General features: G+C 33.4%; 1 pseudogene across 1 annotated transcript in view; it reads right to left on the reverse strand.

Annotated features, from left to right (window-relative positions):
- Positions 1-22,999, reverse strand: part of LOC143245583 (RYamide receptor-like) — a 48,254-nt pseudogene that overhangs the window by 16,967 nt on the left and 8,288 nt on the right. The window contains exon 2 of the transcript XR_013025643.1: positions 8,725-8,825. The product of XR_013025643.1 is annotated as an RYamide receptor-like (transcript). The remainder of the gene's footprint in view (positions 1-8,724; positions 8,826-22,999) is intronic.

A 22,999-nucleotide genomic window follows, 5' to 3' on the forward strand; every position in this document is an offset into this window, starting at 1 on the left:
CCTTAACCACCTGGCTATGCTAGGCCAAGTTGACAACACAGCACCTAGATCCGATTAAAAATTAATTTTACATTTTCAACTATCCACGTGTTTTATTTCAAGTTATTGCAGAAACTTAATTCACACAATCAGCAATATAAATCATACTATTATGGAACTCTTGCTTGAATGATACTGGAAAAACCTTTTTATTAAACGACGTGCAACTCCCAACTTCGCTAAATTTTTATCCTGTATATATGTAGATTTGCAGTACGGATCATGAATTTCCCGTTTTGTCTCTGTTTTCTGTCACGGATGACTTTATTTTTCTGCATTCTCAAGGTGCAGATAAACGTCTTGAAAACATCATACGCAGATCTAATGCACTGGCGCCATCTATACAAACATAATTGTTCTGTTTTTGTTTGTCCATGTAAATACTTCGTGGGGTGTGGATGGATCTTTACCAAAATTGGTATAGAGGTTCATTAGGCCAATGGGGAAATACACATAAATTTTCAATTTTGCATTTTGCGGTTTTTATGAATGTTTTGCGGGCTTTTTTATACTACTACTTCGCCCCTGTTGATGAATCTTTATTAAATTTGACATGAAGATTTATTGGGTTTATGAGGAGATACATTCAAATTACGGTTTTACATTTTGTGTTTTGCTGCTTTTATGGGTGTTTTGCGGTTTACAAAAATATATATGTATTAAGGAAACCGGTTTTCATGTTCAAAGATAACCTTTCATTCATCGTGAATTTACATATCTTCCATCCAGCTAGTATAATGTAAGTGAACTAATAACTGTATATCATACTATGGCATAAAGGTCTCCCCCCAGTGGCTCGGTGGTAAATCTGAAAGATTATAATACTAAAAACTGGTTTAGATATTCGTGGTGGACTCACTTCAGATAGCTCAAAGCATCGAAAGATATTCTTTATGTCTTAATCAAATAAACTGTCATGCTTTTTACCCTAACTAGCTTGTCAAGCAGGACTTACGATTTATTGAAAATTGTGGATTGGTCATAAAAAGGTGCTAAGTCAATACTGAATGCAGCTAAATAACATGTTTCTAAGATATCAGAATAAATGTTGCACAGTAATCCCAGTAGTTCCTTGGACACCAGAATAAATGTTGTCTGGATTTCAGTGTTCCTAATATACCGGACTAATTGTTGTCATGAATTCCAGTATTCCTGTACTATCTTAAATGTTTTCGCAAATTCGAGTGTTCCTAGTATACTAGAATAAATTTTGTTGCCTCAGTATTCGTAAGACAGCAGAATAAATTTTGTCACGAATTCCAGTTCTCCTTAAGTATCACAGTAAACGTTGTTATGAATTTTAGTGTATCCAAGATAGCATAGAAAATGTTATCACAAGTTCCATTGCTCTTGGAATACCAAATTAAATGTTGTCACAAATTTCAGTGTTCTCAGGATGTTAAGACAAATGTTCTTAAAAGTTTTAGTGTTCCCAGGATACCGGGATAAATCTGGCCACGAATTTCATTGTTCTTAAGATGTCAGAATAAATATTATTATGTGTTCCAGTGTTTCTACGATACCAGGATGAATAGTACTACGAATAACAGATGAAACCACGAATCCTTTTATATTTGACAGAGATGTAGTGGTGATATTTTTGGTCAATGCCACTTTTAAAAACTTGCAAGATAATACATGGAATAATATTCAAATACTTGTCACACAAACAGATACATGTGTGTGTAATTTCGTAACAACTTTATTATTTGTACATTAGTTTTACCTTTCAGAATCAGCTACAGTGAGTTACACAAATTACTATAGATATTGAAATTGCTAAGAGAAGGATAATTTTTAATAACTTTTATATTCAGTTTTTATTCATCTATCAATATTGAACAAACTGTTTGATAACAGATAACAGATAAAGACTGTTTAAAAATGACTGACGTGGATTACTTTAAAAAATTCATGACAGGTGTAATTTGTTATTGTGTTTATAGGGATTTTGGACATGTTGCACTTGCAGAACATGCAGTATTCTCAAACAAATGTATTGGACACGCATGCGTTTTGGCAAAAAATCCGATATTTTCCTCCGTTTTCAAAGTGCACAACTTTTATTGTCATTTTGGTCTGACAATCAGTGCCTTAACACGTGTAACATCACATACTCTGAGCTTGTAACGTTATTACATATATTTCTCTTTAAAATAAGAAAAATATCCCTTTTGCGTTTCTTGTTTTGAAGAGTATATAAGACAGGCAAATTAAGACCATCTCAATCATTTTAGGTTGGTCTTACATGGCCTATTAATCAGCCTTATAAATGATTGTATTAATAAATAAATAGGAATACATTACCCACCAAATACCACATGCATTATCACCGAAACAACTTCCCAAAATAACTAACTACATTGCAAAAACTTTGTTCTAGAAATGACAACAGTATCTAAATTTTTAAAATATACATACATATATCAAACATCGAGATAGATAGACGTGGACAACGTCTGGACATAAAAACGTACCCTTCTTGTAATATCTCGTTTATATTTTATTGCAATTATCAAACAAATACGACCATAAATGCCATATTTCCATGGGTATTTCAGCAAACTACAATTTAAATAAAGCTCGTTTATCTTTAGAATAATAACGAGATCTTTAAAGTCAAATGCCGTGTCAGGACAGGTATCAGTTGAAGTATACACGTGTAAGAAATCAATGTTGCTCAGAATGTTCACGTGTATATAAGTACCTTTGTTTATTATTCAGCTTTAGTTACATTAATATTCTTCAGAGTGAGACTCAGTGGTATAAAGAAAGTATCCATATTAACATGGATTTGCAAAAGTTAATACAAATGGTTCAATACAGGAAATATTTCTCTTTACGAAAACAATGATCCTAAACTAAACATCTCAGTATCACATTCCTACCTTCTCATTCTTCAAATTAATATTAACCAAATATCTAACAACTACAAATTATATGGCACTGCGGTTAATACACAAAACATAAGTTTACCTTCGAGTTTCTAGAATATTAGTTTATCCGTGAAACAACTACAATTGTAGTACAATCTCTGTCACCGATAAATTACCAGAATACTTAACCCTTTTTATACCAACTTTAACTTATGTATGATGTATACAAAACATAACTTAATGATGTGTATTTTCCTTTATAATTACACAGACACAATATAGTTAACTAATTACAGATTTAACACAACAGAATGATACGTTATATCTGATAAAGACAGAGCGCTACCAAGTTTTTCATTTGATTATTCATCATCTAAAACTAAATTTCAATCGTTATTTTGTTGTTTTTTTAAATTACTTCAATTACACTTTATCTATTGACAATTGGTTCTCTTGAGAAATTTCACCTATAACTATAAAAAAATCTTTCAATATATCAACATTTTCATTAGTCTTTTTGCTTTTCTATGAATTCTCAACCTTAACGAAATGAGTTAATGTTCAAATAACACTACTACCTAAATTAGTTTTTGTTTTGTGCGACAGTTTTAATTAGCAATTAACTTAATATTAGTTTGCTAAAATTACAAGATAAATATGATTGGGCAACATCTATAATCAGAGAATATTATGCTCAATCATAGAAATAAAATAAAAATTATAAGAAACAAAAAATAATTTGTTCCAAGTAATCAGCCGATAAAAATAGTTTTCTATATTCTCGCTATGACATTTCATAACTAATTATTTCAGTAATGTCAATGATGCCTTTGACTTTATTTATTTACAAAACAGATGCTAAGTGATCAATCATGAAGTCTCTTTGTTTGTATGCACCAAGGGCTATCTGCGCTGTGCTCACCACGGGTATCGAAACAGTTTTCTAGAGGTCTGCCACTAGGAAGCAACATTAGAGTTCTTTTCCACACATGATCACGTGGTACCACATAATTTATAGCTCAGTAACTGATCTAAAAATGTTTGTTAACGAGACGCATGACCACCTCGGATACTAATGCAAGTATTACAATGATGTAGCAAGTGAATGAAAAGTACCTGGGATTAGGATGGCTCAAACAGTTGTTTCCGGTTCATCAAAACTAGTTGTAGGTGACTCGTGACTTCAGTTGTCTTCCTAATGCATTTAATTCATATTTTATCAGATTTAAGTCCGTTGAGCAAGCTAACCAGCTCATTCGCTCATGTCATCTTCTTCCAGATAATAGTGAACAGCAGGAGATGATTTCAAGGTTACTGTTACCAACTGCATCTGCATAAAATAAATGTAATTGCTCTACATCTCTCTGTTTGTAACTTCTTTAAGTCATGCCATAGTAAATACAAATCAGTGCGTCCATCAGTATTGATTCCTGCCCAAACTAGTATGTTACCATTTGTGTGTCCCTCCCCGTGATAGTTGGGTAACATAAGGCTCTGGGCACTGTTCTCCAATTATGAACATGATTCATATCCGGCTACAATACAAAGTAAGATTCACCTGTGAGCAAGACATTCACTATGATGTTGTTTGACAAATTTATATATTATTCACTTATCTTACAGAACATGAGATAGAAACAGAGGAACCACGACACCGTTTGTCCCTTATGGAATTTCTATCTTCCCATTTTCTTGCTGATTTATAGTCTATTTTGTCCTATGAATTGAAGCCCGCTGAGTGCCTCAGCTCATATTTGCAAATAGTAGTTTTCCTGAGGTGTTTCTTCGCTTTTCTATGCAAACAAAATATTGATGGTGGTTACATGACAGGACACCTGACACTTGTTTTGCATTAAACTTAACTTGGTGAGGATTATTAACATTATTTGGTGACAGTTTAATTGTGTTTTTCATATCTAAGATAAAAAATCTTAGTATCCTTTAATTATTTTAAATATTGTAAATATATTGATCTGATTGTCAAATCTGAAGACCTTCGTTCTCTAAAATTATGTAACTTCATTCATTTTTTCTGTATTCATGATACATCAATTGTGAAACACATATAATTCTGTGATGATATTTACCTGTGCTATCTATTACAATTTCAAATAGCCCGAAACCAAGTTAACTTGTAATTTAAACTTAGAAATTAATTATATGTCAATTTGTATCAAATTTATGGTATTTGCCAACTAGATTAATATACAGTTTTATTTATTTACACTATTATATTTCAATATACAAACAATAATACAATTTATAATAACAGTTATGACAAATAATGATTTATATGGAAAAATTTTGCAAACTTACAAACAATACTGAGTCTTCTATCTGGTCTGGAACTGAATACTTCATCGACGATTCTCGAAGAGCGAATTAATTCTAAGTTGGTATACAGGCACACTTCACTTGACGGAAAGCTAACTAGCTTCGTAACGTATGGCTTTTTTGCCGCTGAAAATATGCGATGTCTTCCCAGAAATACTAACAACCGAAGTTAATTCACTGTAGTTAAATGGTTTGCTATGCTCGAAATCTATAAAAGTTACTGCTCAAATATTTGTAGTTTTCCGATAAATAAACACTTATCACAGTTATAGCTTCGGAGATTTATAGTATATTACCTGTAGCAAACCAACAAAATAATAATTATCTCTTGCGCATCGATTTATAAACTTTTATGGTGAGGTTATCGAAAATGCAGTTGACAACAATATTCGAAGATACGCTGTTTCTTTTGTGAAACAAAAAGTATTGATTCTTACACTCAAGAATCTTCTACAAAATTAGAAACTTTAGCAAGATTTAGCAATACACATTTAATAATATAAACTACATGCGTTTCCAAATATATATTAAACTGAAAAAAACAAATATAGTAAAATAAAGTGACGGATTCTCGGTTTCCATAGCTCAGTGTTAAGCCACCAACACGCAATACAGTTACGCCATGACTGACTAAAGCACAACGCAACAACGCCATTGGTCGCTTGGAAGCAGGCGAATCTCGATCAGATGTTGCCAGAGCTGTGAATGTCCACCCAAGCACCATCACAAGGCTATGGAATCGTCACCAACAACATGGATCAACACGTGACCGACCACGATCTGGCAGACCTCGTGTGACCAAGCCCGCACAAGATCGCAACATCCGGTTACGTCACTTTCGGGATAGGACCACCACTGCGACGTCTACTGCCTCAACCATACCAGGGCTGCGTAGGATTTCCGATCAGACCGTACGCAACCGTCTACGAGATGCAGGAATCCGACCTCGATGTCCAGTCAGAGGCGTCATCCTCACCCAGCAACATCGTCAAGCACGGCTGCAGTGGACTTGGGCACATCGGGTATGGCCTCATCGACGATGGAGGCATGTGTGGTTTAGCGATGAATCACGTTTTATGCTTCGTAGGCAGGATGGAAGGACCCGTGTTTACCGTCGCCAAGGTGAACGTTTTGCAGTAAACTGTGTGCAGGATGTTGACAGATTTGGTGGTGGCAGCATCATGATGTGGGCTGCCATCGCCTACAATGCCAGAACAGACCTTTTGCACATTCGAGGGAATCTTACGGCTCAACGATACGTCGACGAGATTCTTAGGCCTCATGTGCAACCCATCATGGTGAACGTCAACGACGTTTTCCAACACGACAACGCCCGTTCTCACCACTGTCTTCTTGAGACACCACAACATCAACGTTCTTCCTTGGCCTTCCAGATCACCAGATTTAAACCCCATCGAACATCTTTGGGACGAGTTGGACCGACGTCTGCGACGGCGACAATCTCAACCGCAGGCTATACCTCAGCTTGCAGCAGCTTTGCAGGCTGAGTGAACTAGCCATTCCACAGGATGTGATTCGTCATCTCGTCGCTTCCATGGGCAGGAGATGCCAAGCAGTTATTGATGCTCACGGGGGGCATACTCGTTATTGACGTTGAGTGACGTTAAACTTCACCTAGTGAGCGTGGACTTCGCCTTTGCAGACTTTGGATGTTCAGCAGTGAATGTGCAAAGTTTCACACGTGTCATACAGAAGTACCCGGAATAAACTTGTTAACAATTTGTCTCATATTTTGCCTTTTGCGTTTCTTTTTTTGAAGAGTATATTTTGAACTATATTACAATTTTTAAAAACTAGATAATTATGTATTGGATGTTGTGATAGATTAAGTTTGTATAGTGTTTAATTTAAGTACGTCTGCTATAATATCAGGACAAAACAAAAAATGTAATGTGGATATTTACTGCTATGCCCACAGCTGGCTTGAAACAGTGTATGGCGATATATACTGGTAAAACAGAATATCCCTAATACTTCTTGGATGCTATCACTCCAGGTACTTATTTCTAGAGCCGTGGTGGCGTTATCATGTGACGGTCAATCTCACTATTCTTTAGTAAAAGACTGGCCCAGGAGTTGGCGGTGGGTGGTAATGATTAGCTGCCATCCCTCTAGTCTTTCACTGCTAAATTACGGACGGCTAGAACAGATATCCCTCGTGTAGCTTTGCGCGAAATTTTAAAACAAACAAACTTATTTCTGGAGTTGCACTTTTTGCAGCAACCCTGTTGTTCTTGTGTGTGATGTTTAATATATTTACACCTTTATCACTGTTTTTAAATTTTGATATATTGCTCGCTTATGATTTTTTATATTAAGTATTACTATTAACCAGAAGTAATTATAATTGATATTTAAAAACACATTTAAACATCAGTAATTGAATACTTCTTAGGTATATAATAGGCTATGTGGTTTGTTTTTGCAGTTTTTTATTTTATTATTCATTTGCGAGTACACACAAGGTACACACATGAGCTTAGACTGCTATATTCTTCTTTGGAGACTTCATAGTTTCCAATGTACATTGAGAAACGTCTAAAGTGTAATTGTATAAGGCTTTCTTAAGGGTGTCACTGTCTGATTTCCACAAATCACCTAGTGTGCGAGTGGTTTTACCATTCATAAATACATAAATACTGCGTCCGAAACTTGACCTCTACGTCTTCAGTCTTCTTAGAGAATAATATGAATACCTGTTTTATCCTTCATACGTTTCAGGTATTAAGTCGTTGAAAGGGAGGTATGAATGAAAGACTTAACATGATTAACCCATATATTGTTGGTTTCGTTTCCAGTCAGAAATCCTTCTTAGTTATAGTTCGTACTGTTGTCTTTGGCACACAAACAGCTTTTGTTACTAAATTTTGTGTTCGCGGAGTTTCATCTGTTACCAGACGCCACACTTTGTTTACCACGGCTGGGCTACGACTTGTTACAGGTCTATTTCTGGATAGTTCTGTTTCTTCAAAGTGATCCGTATTCTTTATTTTCTAATAGCATTAACTAAAAACAGTATCATCTTCTTAGAAATTTTAAATCATCGATCTTTATCTTTATCATATAAGTGTATGAATATTTTGTGTCGGAAAGGGATGTTACATACCCTCCTCTTAAACGATCAATTTTTGTAGCATCACCCTACCCATGTAAAACCTAATGTTACCAATACGTAGTTGTTGTACAGTTCTCTTTACCATCACATTTTTATCGGCTGTATTTGTCACGTGACTTGCTGGTTTATATTGCTAGAATCATTGTAATATAAAGTACTCAACCTTTTGTATAACTGGTATTTTTTAAGTTCGTGTAAGTATTTCATTAACGCGCGAGAATTTGCCAACATTCAGTAGTATTTCATTATTTCAGATATTATAAAGAATACTATGATTCAAATGAAAAAAAACTTCCTAGGTTTCATTAAAGGCTCCATTTTCCATGGGAAAATACTTACTTGTTGATTGTAGGGTAGATTTCTTGTAAAATGTTGTATGTTTGAAATGGTAACCAACATAAGGTAAACACAGCTACCACGATGAACAGCATTTTAATAACCTAAAAATAACAAAAAAGGAAGACAACTGAGATATATGGAAAACATCGCTTCATCAAAACATTCTAAATCAACATTTTAATCCATAATCTTGTTTGAATAGTATAGTACTTCTAGCAAATTCCCGACACACACTTCCAGGGTCGAGAGTACGTAGTATGAGCTTGTTATAAAAGAGACAGGCGATGGGTGCTAGTACTTTATTGCCTTCCCTCTGACGAGCAGATATAACTTAGGGGCGCATATATCTAAATATTGGAGTCTGATCTGATCCTTTAATCTGTTTAAACTACCCGTTTAGGTTATAAAGGAAACTTCGATAAAACTGGTAAAACAGATAAACACATAATTAATTTTAATAAGTCATAGTTTGATTTAATGCAGAGCTACACGAGGGCTATCTGCGCTAGCCATTTCTAATTTAGCAGTGTAAGACTAGAGGAAAGGCAGCTAGCCATCACCATCCACATCCAACTCTTGAGCTACTCTTTTACTAACGAATAGTTGGATTAATCATCACATTATCAAAGCATGGTTGAAAGGGTGAGCATGATTGGTGTAACGGGGATTCGAAGCTGCGACTTTCAGATTATGAGTCGCGCGCCCTAACCACCTGACGCTGCTGGGCCTCGTAGTTTGTTGAATATTCAACAAAAGTTCCATTGCACCTCATTATATACTTTTTTTTAAATATAAACACCTCAAATATAAGGAAGGATCAAAATGATGTAAAGAAATATTACAAGGAAGAAAAACTACAGTAATTTATTAATGTGTATTTAACCAAAATCAATCTTTCACTGAACATTCGTTACAATAAAAAAGCAGTTAAAAATCAAAACATTAACATTAAAATTGTCGAAATGTTCATGGTAGTCTTGTAACAAAATTCGGAAGATATCCCGTAATCAAACATTTCAAGGACTGTGAACAGTACAGTTGCAAACTAATTTCTAAAAAATATAACTATCGATATAAAAAAGCGAGTATAGATCCAATATCTACCTGCTTATCTCTTTTTCAAAATATATCTTTGTCTCTTTGCACTTAGTAAATGGAAGCGTGAAATTAAATCTTTCACCTGAGAGACAATTCTCAAGTTGACTTTTTATTACACTTGAGCGCCATCTATCATTCGATACTAGACAAGAATGTACGGTACGTTCACTTGTTAGTCAGTTTTCAAGTTTCATTGCGCTGATTCTTACTGTTGTCCATGAGACACTATCTATACTCACCAGGTTAAGTGTTGTGTTTACAATAAAGCAATCAATTTACGGTATATAAATGCCATCTTGGTATTATTTTTCTATCCTAACAAGCTTGCGAAGTTTATTAGTTTCTTTTGTTTTGTTTTACTTCTTTACTGTTAACCCAAACAAAGACGCTTCTAATCAATGAAAAATAAATACCCTTCTAGCAGTAGAATGAAGATCTTAAAGTAATTTATCACCCTTCGAATTTATTAGTTAATTTGTGATGTATATTATTTTGTATTTCATCATTACTTTGAATCATTGCTAGTACAAAACATAGAAGAATCTCGTGCGATTACTGGATTTTACCTTCATATTTCCTGTGGCAGAAAATTATTTCTTTGATTCTAATTTTACTTGTATTACCCAGTAAAATAAAATCCAGTAGAGCTCACGAAAACACCATCGAAACGTACCTAAAAAGGATTAAAGTTTGAGTTATGTTTGAGTCAAATAAAGTACTTCATGAAATAGATATATAACTATAAAATATTTTTTCCATATTTGAATAATAACAAATGATAAAAAAAATTCTATTGCTATTTAAAACCGTTTCTTTGTGTTGGTATATTAATGGTGCGTTTAACTACGTTTTTGGTTGAACCATAAATTCCAATTACACGCATCACAGAAGAAGAAAGCTGGCTTGAGTGACTTGGAAAAATTCGAAAGTTTTACCTGGCAGTTTTACAGTGATTTATCACGGTTTTATGTTTAAATTGTGTAACGGAAACATTGTCGTGACACAGGCACGTTTAAATATTGATGTTCCTAAGATTTACTAATACGCGAAAAAACAACAACTGTGTAATTGAAAACGATGAGCTTATAAGTTTCACGAGCTCATTTGCAAAAATGAAAGGCGTAGTCTGTTCACTGTTAAGCATAAAACTATACGATATATTATCTGAGCTATATCCAACGCGGGTATTGAAACTAATTTCAGCATTATAAGGCTACTGACGTGAATTATTCAAGAATTATGCATAATTCACTAAAGTATTTTAAAATAAGAATTGGCATAAAAATGACTTAATGAGTGATCTCGACAGATACTATGTGCACGATAAAAGTAGTCCTAAATACCTCTCTCCTTTTAATATATATTTAAGAAATATCAAACAAGCTGGTCACCATACATTAGATACTTAAAACTAGTTTTATTTTATCATTATTATTCTTATCATTATTAGTAGTATTTCCTATATATGGAAAAAGAAAGGAAAAAAAAGAACGAAAGAAAGAAAAGGAAAAATAAAATAAAAAATAAAACAAAAAAGAAAATAAAAAGGAAGAAAAAGAAAAAAACAAAACAATTTTTCACGATCATACATGGACACTGCCCTGAAATGGGTCTGAGTACAGTGTCATGCTCTGGCCCAAAGTTATACCAAATACCACATCCTAAGTATAGACGCCATCAAAGTACGGGATGGAGGTAGAGGTCTAGTGCACCTGACCCTCCAGGGTATTCCATATAATTACCCAAATACCAACACAGAGAAAGCTCGTACGAAAGCTGCTGACGTACTTTTGAGCCACTGGGTGGTAAGTAGGGAGAAAGTAAATGTGTAAAGATTATTACAGAAGATGTTTAAGAAATGTATTCCGGCATTGCCAGGTGAATAAAGCAATCGAGTATTAATCCGAGGGTCGCGGGTTCGACTCCCCGTCACATAAACACGCTCGCCCTTTCAGCCGTGGGGGCGTTATAATGTGATTTTTCTGTTCCAAAATAAAGTTATTTTTTATTATAATTAATTTTTCCAAGTTCAAGAATTTAAGTTTCAGTAGGTTTATAAATTTTTGGCATCCATTTGGCATGAAATAAACTGAACGATTTTTAGGCAAATTCATTTATAATAGTCTATCAAGATGTAATTTTCTTTTTTGGTTTATTAATGTGCATGATAAATATTTTAAAGATATTACAATTTTAAATATAAGATTTTCTTTATATCCAGATTGTATATTTACTTTAATAAAGCATATTTTATTTTGTATTTTTTTCTAAATTCCAAATTTTTTTCACTAATTGTCAGAATAGTTTCAAACAAAAAGTCTTATTAAGCTTTCAAGAGAAAAGCGTTGTGGGGCTAGCATGGCCATTTGATTAAGGCACTCGACTCGTAATTCGAGGGCCACGCGTTCGAATTCCCGCCATACTAAATCTGCTTGCCCTTTCAGCCGTGAGGGCATTATAATGTTACGGTCACTCCCACTACTGGCGACGTTCCACAATCATTTTAATATAACATATTGAACCTCTTTATTTAGAAAAAAAACTTACTTTCAAAAGGGAAAATCTAGAAAAACAATTTGAAACTTGATCGCAAAACAAAATAAAAGAGCATTTGATTTTAAAAAATACAGAATTAAATCAACTTTAATTAAGCAGATTGAGAAATGTATATCATCTACTTATATTTAGTTTTTATAAGGGTCTCATCCAAATAGTATAAACAACTTTTCGCATCTTAGTGTTCGATTCCCTTACTTTAAAAATACTTATTTTGTTGCAGTTGTTTAGGCTTAAGAACTGTTACATTTCTTCATTTAGTCCGAAAAACTCCAAATAAACCTGAAGTATTGTTGGCATTACAATATCAGTGATATTAGTTATAATGAAAGTCATATTAAGCTTTTCTCCTGCGAAGTTCCCCGCTGGGACAGTCGAAAAACCTCGAATTTACAGTGCTAAAATCAGGGGTTCGATAGCTCTCGGTGGACACAGCAGATGGCCTGATGTGGCTGTGCTATAAAAAATATACACACACACACTCTCCTGCTATTTTTTAACACTTAAAATTTCGAAAATACGATAACAATGAAAATAAAACTTCTATCAAAATGTCTAAAGACACTTTCAAAAGTGTTGTTTAATGATTTATTTACCAATGGCTTTGCACAACTATGAAGATGTTTATATTCGGATAAGAGTATATGCTTTTTTAACAGGCTGAATAATCCAGAGAAAATAGTTTCTGCTGTCTCAAATAACAATTCCTTCACTCTTCTAGCTCCTGCTAGTACAGCGGTAAGTCTTCTCATTTACAACGCTAAAATCAGGGGTTCGATTCTCTTCGGTAGGCTTAGCAGATAGACTTGAGGTGGCTTTGTTATAAGAAAAGCACACACTCACTATTCTAGCGACATCTAATACATTTTATTCTAAACTAAAAAATACCACTTATACATATTACAAATCTCTTTTATTTATTTTGCAACCTGATGTCATCATATGTAAATTTTTTAAAACAATTTACTTAGACAACACTTGGATCAAATTAAGTTTCTAATATATACACTTATAATTCAATTTAACCGACATTTAACAATTCCGGCTTCTTCAGGTTTAGTACATAAAACTTTGATATTACGATATTCCTTAAATGATTAAACTGCTTGTAATGTTCTTTTTCTCGATTCTACAATAGCGTGCCTCTAACAATGTAAAAAATATTATTTTTTCACTATTGTTCAGATATATAGTACAGTTATGATATTAATTACTGGCTGGAGTACCCGTTCTATGGACGGAAGTTATGTAAATTTATAAATAATTAAAGGTTATTTTAAGACATGAAAAGTTGCTTCGTTTATATGTTATTGTAAAACTTGCCCATAAAAACTGCAAAACATGAAATGCGAAACAGCAACTCTGCATGTATCTTTGCATGGATTCAACAAACCTTCGTGTCAAATTTGGTGATCAACAGGGAGCGAATTAGTGGTAAAAACACGAAAATACAAAAACGCCCATGAAAACAGCAAAACAAAATACAAAATTGAAACGTTATAAGTATCTCTCCATAAATCTAATGAACATTCATGCCAAATTTGATTATAATCCATCCAGAGGGGGTGAGGTACTGCTAAAAACAGCAAAAACACCCATAAAATCCGTAAAATGCAAAACTGAAAAGTTATACGAAATTCCACATGAACCTGTTGAGCTTTCATACCAATTTTGTTGAAGATCCATTCATACCCTGCGGAGTAGTTGCACGGATATACAACGGACAGTAATATTATATTTATACAGATACAGCTATACTAACATGTGAGATATATTTCTAATATGAAATATAAAAATAAAGAGAGTTACAAAATGTTTCACGATTAATCACAAAACAAATGAATGAAAAATAAAAGCTGCTAAGAAACAAAATTTTAAAATTTGAAGGATACAAAGCTTAATAGCAATATTATAAACAATGTTGATACTGTAATACGCCATAGTATGCAAATAGTAAACAAAAACTAATAATTAATGGGTTTTTAAGTTATGTTCAATCTCCAATAAAGTAACCTAAAGTGATTTTAAGTGTTTAAATAATGTTAGAGCTTGTGTCTGAATTATTATACCATATAATACATTGGTCCAAGAATTTAAGAGACCTAACTGTTAGTTTTTTATTGATTCCTATACACTATACATTGTTATATATATATTACAACTATAAGAGGCGTAACTGTATTTCTTTGATTTACCAGCTCAAGCTGTGCTAATGAATTTTGAGTAGGCGAAACTACAATCCATAACAGAGGTAACGACCAATTAAATGAAAGCATTAAGCCTCTATATCATAGATCTTCTTTTCGATTTTATATTTGGTAAGAATGAAAAGAAAACTGTAACATATATATGTATATATATGTGTGTGTGGGAGTGTAATAATTATAAAGCAATAATGTTTTTGGCTGGTATAAAATGCATGTATTTTAATGGTGGTTTTGTTACAAGTACCTATCTTAATGCCTGTTCATTTTTGGATTTTATCATTAATAAATATACCTTCTATATATTTTCTTGCATGAAAATATTTTATTTATTGTAAATAGAAACTTTAAATAGGTTTCTATTTTTCGTGATTGGGGTTCCATGTTTGTACAGGAAGTGTTCTTCTGGGGCAGTTTTGTGTTGCCATACAAACCAATGTGTTTTTAAATGCGCGTGTGAAAACGTCTTCCGGTTTCTCCTGTATACGTGTCTCCAGATGTATCACAAATGATTTGATAGACTACGTTTTTAGTGTAGCACATTTTTCCAGTTAAGTTTTCCCTGGAGTAGCATTATTTGTGACACGTTTGTAAAATAAGGAGTTAACAAATAGTTACCTCCCAGTTTGTAAAATAAGGAGTTAACAAATAGTTATCTCCGCCACCAAAGATGACGAGGTTATGTTTTCTCCACTGTGTGTAAGTGTGTCAGCAAGATTTATAGAATACGGCTGAATGGATTTAGATGAATGTTGGTGTGCATTTATATTATGGCCCACTTAGAACTGATTAGGTTTTAAAGGGTTAAAGTTTGAGCAACAGCTCGAATATCCAAAAAGTCCCCTCTACTTGTGAGCATGAAAACCGATTTTTCACACTATTTTCACTCTGTAAATAAGTCAAAAATAATCAAATTTTGATGGAACTTGATGGACATGTGCAGAATTTATTTCCTCATTCTCCTGCCAAAAGTGATTCCTGTCCGTTGAGAGTCGAATATGATTGACCCTACATGGCGCAGATATGTACTCTACTGAGCGACCTTTAGTTGGGTGTATAACTGTTGCTTGTTACCTATTATAGCTTCTTTGTTTTGTTTGTACAACGTGTATCAGAACTTAAAGTACGTGTTGTACAGGAAGAAATTAAACACTAATGTTCGCTGTAATAAATGTGTTGATCAAGTGAAGTTAATGGGTTAGCCATGTCTTCTTCTGTGGGTTCGGATGGGTGAAAAGGTGATTAAATCTATAGAAAATAAAATGGAGCCAGTGTATATTTTTGTGTATTTTTAAGAGTTTTTTGTATTATTTAAATAATGGTTTATACTTTAGACATGGATCAAACAGTTGATTATGTAACCAGGGTATGGTTTCTGTTACTGTACGTGGTGGTTTTGGAAAGTATTTGAACGGAGAATGATGGTTTCATTTCAGGTGTTATTTGATTTGCTCATTATTAATTTCTAGGATATTTTTGTGGTTGCTTAAAGGCTCGACATTCTTATAATAAAAGAATCAAAGGGAAAGGTTTTGTAGTCCTAGCCAACAACAGTTATAAACATAAAATAGAGAAGCATCTTCAAAATACTTCTACCTATATTATATTAAACAAAAATACAACCAAAATGATTAGAAAAGTTAAAAGGATACTTAAACATATGTTGACACTATGGGTCTTAAAAGTAAATTATGTTTATGAACATTAGAGACTAAATATAGTTCAGGTATACGGCCATGAAAGGGTTTTAATTTATATTTATGGGAGAGTTTTAATTCCGTTAGTAATTTTAGATGTTTAAGTATTATTTTGACTTTCTTTTTTCAACCTTCTTCATTGTGTTTTTGTTTAATGTAGCATAGATGGATGTGTTTTGGTGTTACTCTATTTTATCTCTGTAACTGTTTTTGGTTAAGACTACAAAACCTTTCCCTTTGTCTGATTTTATTACGGGTAGAACGTCAAGCCTTTAAGCAGCTATAGAAAGGAATCCTAACAAATTAAAGAAAAAGAGATCAAATAATACCTGACCTGAAACCACAATTCTTCTTATGAAGCCACCAAGTATATTAATAGAATTTTTTTAAATCTTTTCTCATCGAACAACTATGACCACATATGAATAAGGATAAAGAACAGAACTTGTACTTATTTTAATTTTTCGTCTTATCTTTTGTTATCTAAATCTTGGATAATAACTCTTGTTATTCGAGGTAACAGTGAATTATTTCAAATTATTTCAATACATTTTGCTACTTTATATGTCACACGCACGCTATACAAATACACGTTATAAATTCGATTAGAATTTATTATTCGAACCATTTGAAGCTTTGTTCTGACAGTTACGGCTTATATTTTAGCGAAACGCTTCAAAAGAAGCTGTAAAGTGAAATTTTGAGTGTTCGCTTAAAGAAAAACAGCAAAAGTTTAATGTCATTTATTTTTAATATTAGGATGTAATTTATACGCCAATGTGCACTAGAGAAATTCAGTAATAAATAATAATATTCTATACATTGTTAAAGGAACGTTATGGCAGACTCGACAAATAGAAGGTCACAAGCAGTTTTATAATTTAACGAATATTCTCACATAAAACAGTTTTGTGTACTAGTCATTAAGAAACCACAAAGGCGAAAAGTCAGTTAAAGTTATATCTAAACACTCGGTAGTGTGTCATGCGGCCAAACCAACCTGCTGCAAGACACACTGTGTATTATTAGCAGGAGAAACAGTTCAGCGATTTTCCAATTTCTGTATCTCTGACTGGGAATAGTTCGAAGTATCAATTTCCAGAAGATGTGATCTACTGAACCCTCACTTCATACACCACATTTCAAGGTCATCCATTGAGAAATAGATGAGATATAAAATCTCGAATTTTGATTGAATTTTATTTTTTTTGCACCTAAATTATAGAAATTTTATATGATGAAAAACATACTAAACTTTAGGGATATCTTTCAAATTTAGTACACTGATAAATCTACAAAACCCACAACTGAATATCAAAGCTTGTATAAATATAAGCTATACTTGCAAAGTTATTCAACAAAAACCGCTCAATTTTGACACAATGTTTGCGAACGCCTACTTAAAAAAATCACATGGAGCTAACGATTCAGTTTTACTTCAGTTTCACCTAAAAGGAACGTATACTGTTTTCAGTCTTTTATAATTCTAGTTAGAGACTCCTGATTTATAGCAGCAAAACTATAAGACGAAAGGACGTGCAAATGCATACGTATTGATTAGGCCAAAAAAATAGGTTAGCAGTTTCCATCTCATCTTTTCAAAATAATCGTACAAGTAGACAGTTATTATTCATTATTCATTTTCAACATGTAGGCATAAGTTAGTTAAGTGTTTTAAAATTCTCTTAAATGAAGATCATTTAGTGGCACATAAAACTAACTTAGCAATTAGGGTAAATAACGATGCTTGATACGGCGAGTGATGACAAAAAACTGTTAATCTACATACCATGGTTTTGCAATAAAGTAACTTATTAACAGTTTTAGAGAAGAAAAAAAACTACCACCATATATTTTAAATAGTCCGGTTGATTTTGTAAAGTATGGATTTGTTGCCGAGACTAATGTTGGTTACTATCGAGTGTCACTTTCTTAACTACTGTAGTTGTTTTGGTGTGTATTGACAAGAAGTCATGATATCCAATTAAATACACTTTACGTGTGATAAAAGTGCGACCTAAACATAATGAGCGTGTGTGTATGTTTTTCTTATGCCAGACCCATATCAGACTATCTGGGAAGCCAACCGCTAATTTTAGAGTTGTAAATCGGTAGATTTACCGCTATTCAGCGGTGGACTTCAAGGTGTGACTTAAAAGAATGAAATTAAAATGAGTGGCCAAACTGCCAGCTCCACTTATAACACTAATAACTAATTTGCAGTAGATATTCATTAATTAGTTAGTGAGGTGACGTATCTTGTTTTAGCCACCCTCATGCCCCCAGATGAACAAAGAACTAATTAACTAATTAACTAGCTAACTAATTAATTAATATCTGTTGTTAAATTCTTATCAATGATATAAGTATAGCTGTCAGTTTTGCCAGTGATTTTGATTTTATTTTTTTAAGTCGTACACTCAATTCTTTTTTGGCTGCATCTTTTTTCCCACCTATAGCTGGACTATAAAGGTCTTTTCTTCTAACTTTATTACAAAATGTATTTTTTTAAATACATATTACTTTCGAAAATATAATACTCTATCAGTATTTTTGTATTATCATTTGTACGTACTCATAATATTCCAGATTGAGTAGCTGAGAATTTTAGTAAAATATAAAATATGAGTCTCACAGTGGTTTGAAACAATTGGATCAACAATAAAGTCATATAGTCAACCCTTAGTACAGTTAGTTAGTAAATACACATAAAAACTATTTATGCATAATTATATTATTACACAAACAATAACGTATTGTCGAATAACGAACTTTTTTCTTTATTCGATAAACTCGTTTTTTAATGTCGAATACCTGCACGACTTAATAAATCCTTTATGTTCAATATAGTCATATGTCATGCATTACGTATTATCAAGTGTTGCATTACTTAGAAATACAAATACAACGAAATATGAATCAAGATAGTCAAAAGGTTTTGTTTTTGACAAGATTCTTCTTATCTTGTGATATCTGAAAATAGGAAGATGAAAGCTGACATAGCTTGAACTTATTAAAGTATTTCTCTAAAAAAGTAGAACTTTTAATAATAAAGTTTGTTATGCATGGTACAACGAAACTATTCGCCCAGAAATACAACAACATTAAACAAACGTATGATTGTAAAGGTATGGAAACTTTACATAATTTCGACTGACGATATCAAGTTGTTGGTAACTAGATAACTAACTGGTTAGTCCCATCAAGAACAGAATAGCGTCCACACAGACGAAAACTTCAAGTTCAGTGGAAGATATTCTATCACTACGATCTTTTCTTCACTCAAATCAGTGAAACTTCTATGGCGTAATTGAGTATTCTATAACTGTTGCTTCACACCTTTAGTTACAACCATGCAAAGTTGTATTCACCCATTTCTTTACATATCTCACAGAGTACGATTTTAGGATGAATAATGTTGATACACCTTCTATATGTATATATTAACAATCAACCTTAATATCTTTTTGTAACACAAATTTGAATTTTACAACATTGTATATCCATACTTAGCTCGTATACCAAATTATTTATATAAATTATTGAATGAACTTTTAGTTCTGACCTATCTAGGTTGCTTGTTTTGATAAGAAGTTAATGATAATATGATTGTTGAGGACCGGCATGGCCAAGCGTGTTAAAGCGTTCGACTCGTAATCCGAGGGTTGCTGATTCAAATCGCGGTCGCACCAAAAAAGCTCGCCCTCCAAGCCGTGGGGCGTTATAATGTTACGGTCAATCCCACTATTCGTTGGTAAAAAAGTAGCCTAAGAGTTGGCGGTGGGTGGTGATGACTAGCTGCCTCCCCTCTACTCTTACATTGCTAAATTAGTCCCTAATTTGATTTTCTATTCTTTATTTAATTACATGGTGGTAACAATTTATGCCGCTCATCAATGCATGAGCAACACAGAAAACAATACTATCATGCTAACCAACAGCTTTATTTTGCTCACTAATACATGTCCCCCGCTAATACAGCGATAAGTCTACGGATTTACAAAGCTAAAATCAGGTGTTCGATTCCTCTAGGTGGGCCCGGCAGATAGCCAGATGTGGCTTTGCTAAAAGAAAACACACACACACACGTTCTAATACATGAGTAACAAACATAGAGAAAAAAACACAATATTATTCAATATGTAGTTTGTCTATTTTGTTTAGTTTGTTTATTATGGTTAGAAAATAAATTAATCACATGACTAGAATCATTTTGAATCATCTACACTACACTACATTATCTGTACTATGATAACTTTTGAACCAGTTTATTAATGATTAGAAAATAAATTAACCATATGACTAGAATCATTTTGAAGTGTATCATTGTCTACACTACACTACATTATCTATACTATAGTAACTTTAGAACCAGTTTATTAATGTTTAGAAAAATTAATCATATGACCAGAACCAGTTTGTAGTGCATCATTATCTACGTATAAATCTTAAAGATATGAAGTATTCAGATACTCTGAATCATTTTATATTAGTTAGAATGTTTAATATATTTATTTCATTACTATTCTATGTACAAAATTTAAATAATGGAGTCTTCAAAAAAAGTCTATAGTTTCACAGGTAGACCACAATAAACTAGAAACCTCCTACAGAGCATAAATTAATCAATGACCAGTTTAATTTAAAATTCATTGTGGAACAGCACAAAACTTACCACATTTCATTCTATTATCATCAATAAAACTTCCCCCATTTTGCTATTTTATGGTTTGGCAATTTGGGAAAAATTCAAGTCATGCTGATGAATAATTTATGGGTAGAATGTAGAATTTATCACACTTCTGATGAATAATCATGAACTATCTTTTTGAAATTAAAATAGATTTGGGAACAATTCGAATCATGCACAGGATTAATTTGGATGTGATACAGAACTCTTCGCACTTGTGAAGAACAATTCTGACCTGTCTTTTGGAACTTAAGATATTTTATTATGTAACCCGTGTGTTCTATGTCGGTTTTCGAATTTATTTATTTGTAATTAAGCACAATTGTACAAATTGACTATTTCTGCTATGCCCACTACGCGTATCAAAAACTATTTTCTAGCGTTTAAATCCGCAGCAAACCGCCATGTCACTGAGGGGGGCCGCTTTATCGGAATCAGGATTTAAAATGCAATAGTGTATTCTATATGAACACAGTATCATTTGACTTTTTTAAAATAGTATCGTGTTGCAGTTTCATATTTTGGAGAATTATTACTATACGGCCCGGCATGGCCAAGCGCGTAAGGCGCGCGAATCGTAATCCGAGGATCGCGGGTTCGTGCACCGCGTCGTGCCAAACATGCTCGCCCTCCCAGCCGTGGGGGCGTTATAATGTGACGGTCAATCCCACTTTTCGTTGTTAGAAGAGTAGCCCAAGAGTTGGCGGTGGGTGGTGATGACTAGTTGCCTTCCCTCTAGTCTTACACTGCTAAATTAGGCACGGCTAGCACAGATATCCCTCGAGTAGCTTTGTGCGAAATTCCAAAACAAACTTATTACTATACAGAGACTGAGTACAAATCACTTCTTAGTAATGTCACTAATGTGAACATTTCAATTTATCTCTAGCTCATCTCAAAGAAGACAACTGAAAAACACATTCGTATTGTTTGTGTAATATTCAAAGTAATTATATATATCAACAGCAATGTTTTAAATGTCAATGGAGCGCGATATACTGGCTAGCGTATCGAACTGTGGATTTGAGACTCCTTGGTTAACGCTCCATTAATCGCGGGAAAAACATCGCACTCAGCACTTAAAGGCTGTGGGTACGTTGTATGAGTGATTGCCATATCCCACCATTCGATTAGAGTAGTCCATCAGTTGGCAGTGTTTAGTTTGGGCCAGGTGGTTAAGGCACTCCACTCGTAATCCAAGGGTCACGGGTTCGATTCCCTGTTACACCAAATATGCTTGCCCTTTTCGCCGTAGATAAGTTATAATGTGACGGTCAATTCCACTATTCATTGGTAAAAGAGTTGCCCAAGAGTTGGCGGTGGGTGGTGATGGCTAGCTGCTTTCCCTCTAGTCTTACAATGCAAAATTAGGGGCAGTTAGCACAGATAGCCCTCGTGTAACTTTGCGCGAAATTCGAAACAAACCAAACTCTCTGGTTTGTCACTTCAAATTTAAGAACGGCTAGCGCATACAGTTATTTAGTAGCTTTACGGGAAATTCACAAAACATCAAACATCGCTTCATATATCCATAACGTTTGGTCTCGTGGTATTGAGTCAGGTATCAAGATAGACATAATATTCTGTACTAGAATTTCGGTATGCCTAAACATTTTCTTTCCGTGCAATAATGATCTTATTATATAATCTACTGATAAATATAGATACATTTATAGAAATATTTATTCATTAGCTAGTCAAGTCACAGTTTGTAGAAATACGTACTTATCAGATAGCCAAGTCCAGTTTTATATAAATATGTACTTATCAGATATTTAAATCACAGTTTTGTAAAAATATGCACTTGCCAGAGAGCCAAGTCACAGTTTTGTTAAAATATGTACTTTTCAAAGAACCAAATCACAGCTTTGTAGAAGTAGTTACTTACTGACGTAAAAAAACTATAAATCTACTTTTTAGCAAATAAATGTCAATGTATAGAAAGGCTCTTCGGAATGTTTATAGAACTCAAGACGACGTAAGGTAAATTATTCAGTTTTTTATTTGATAAACGTTTTACATAACATATA

This window comes from Tachypleus tridentatus, chromosome 2 (genome assembly GCF_004210375.1).
Source record: "Tachypleus tridentatus isolate NWPU-2018 chromosome 2, ASM421037v1, whole genome shotgun sequence".
NCBI lineage: Eukaryota > Metazoa > Arthropoda > Merostomata > Xiphosura > Limulidae > Tachypleus > Tachypleus tridentatus.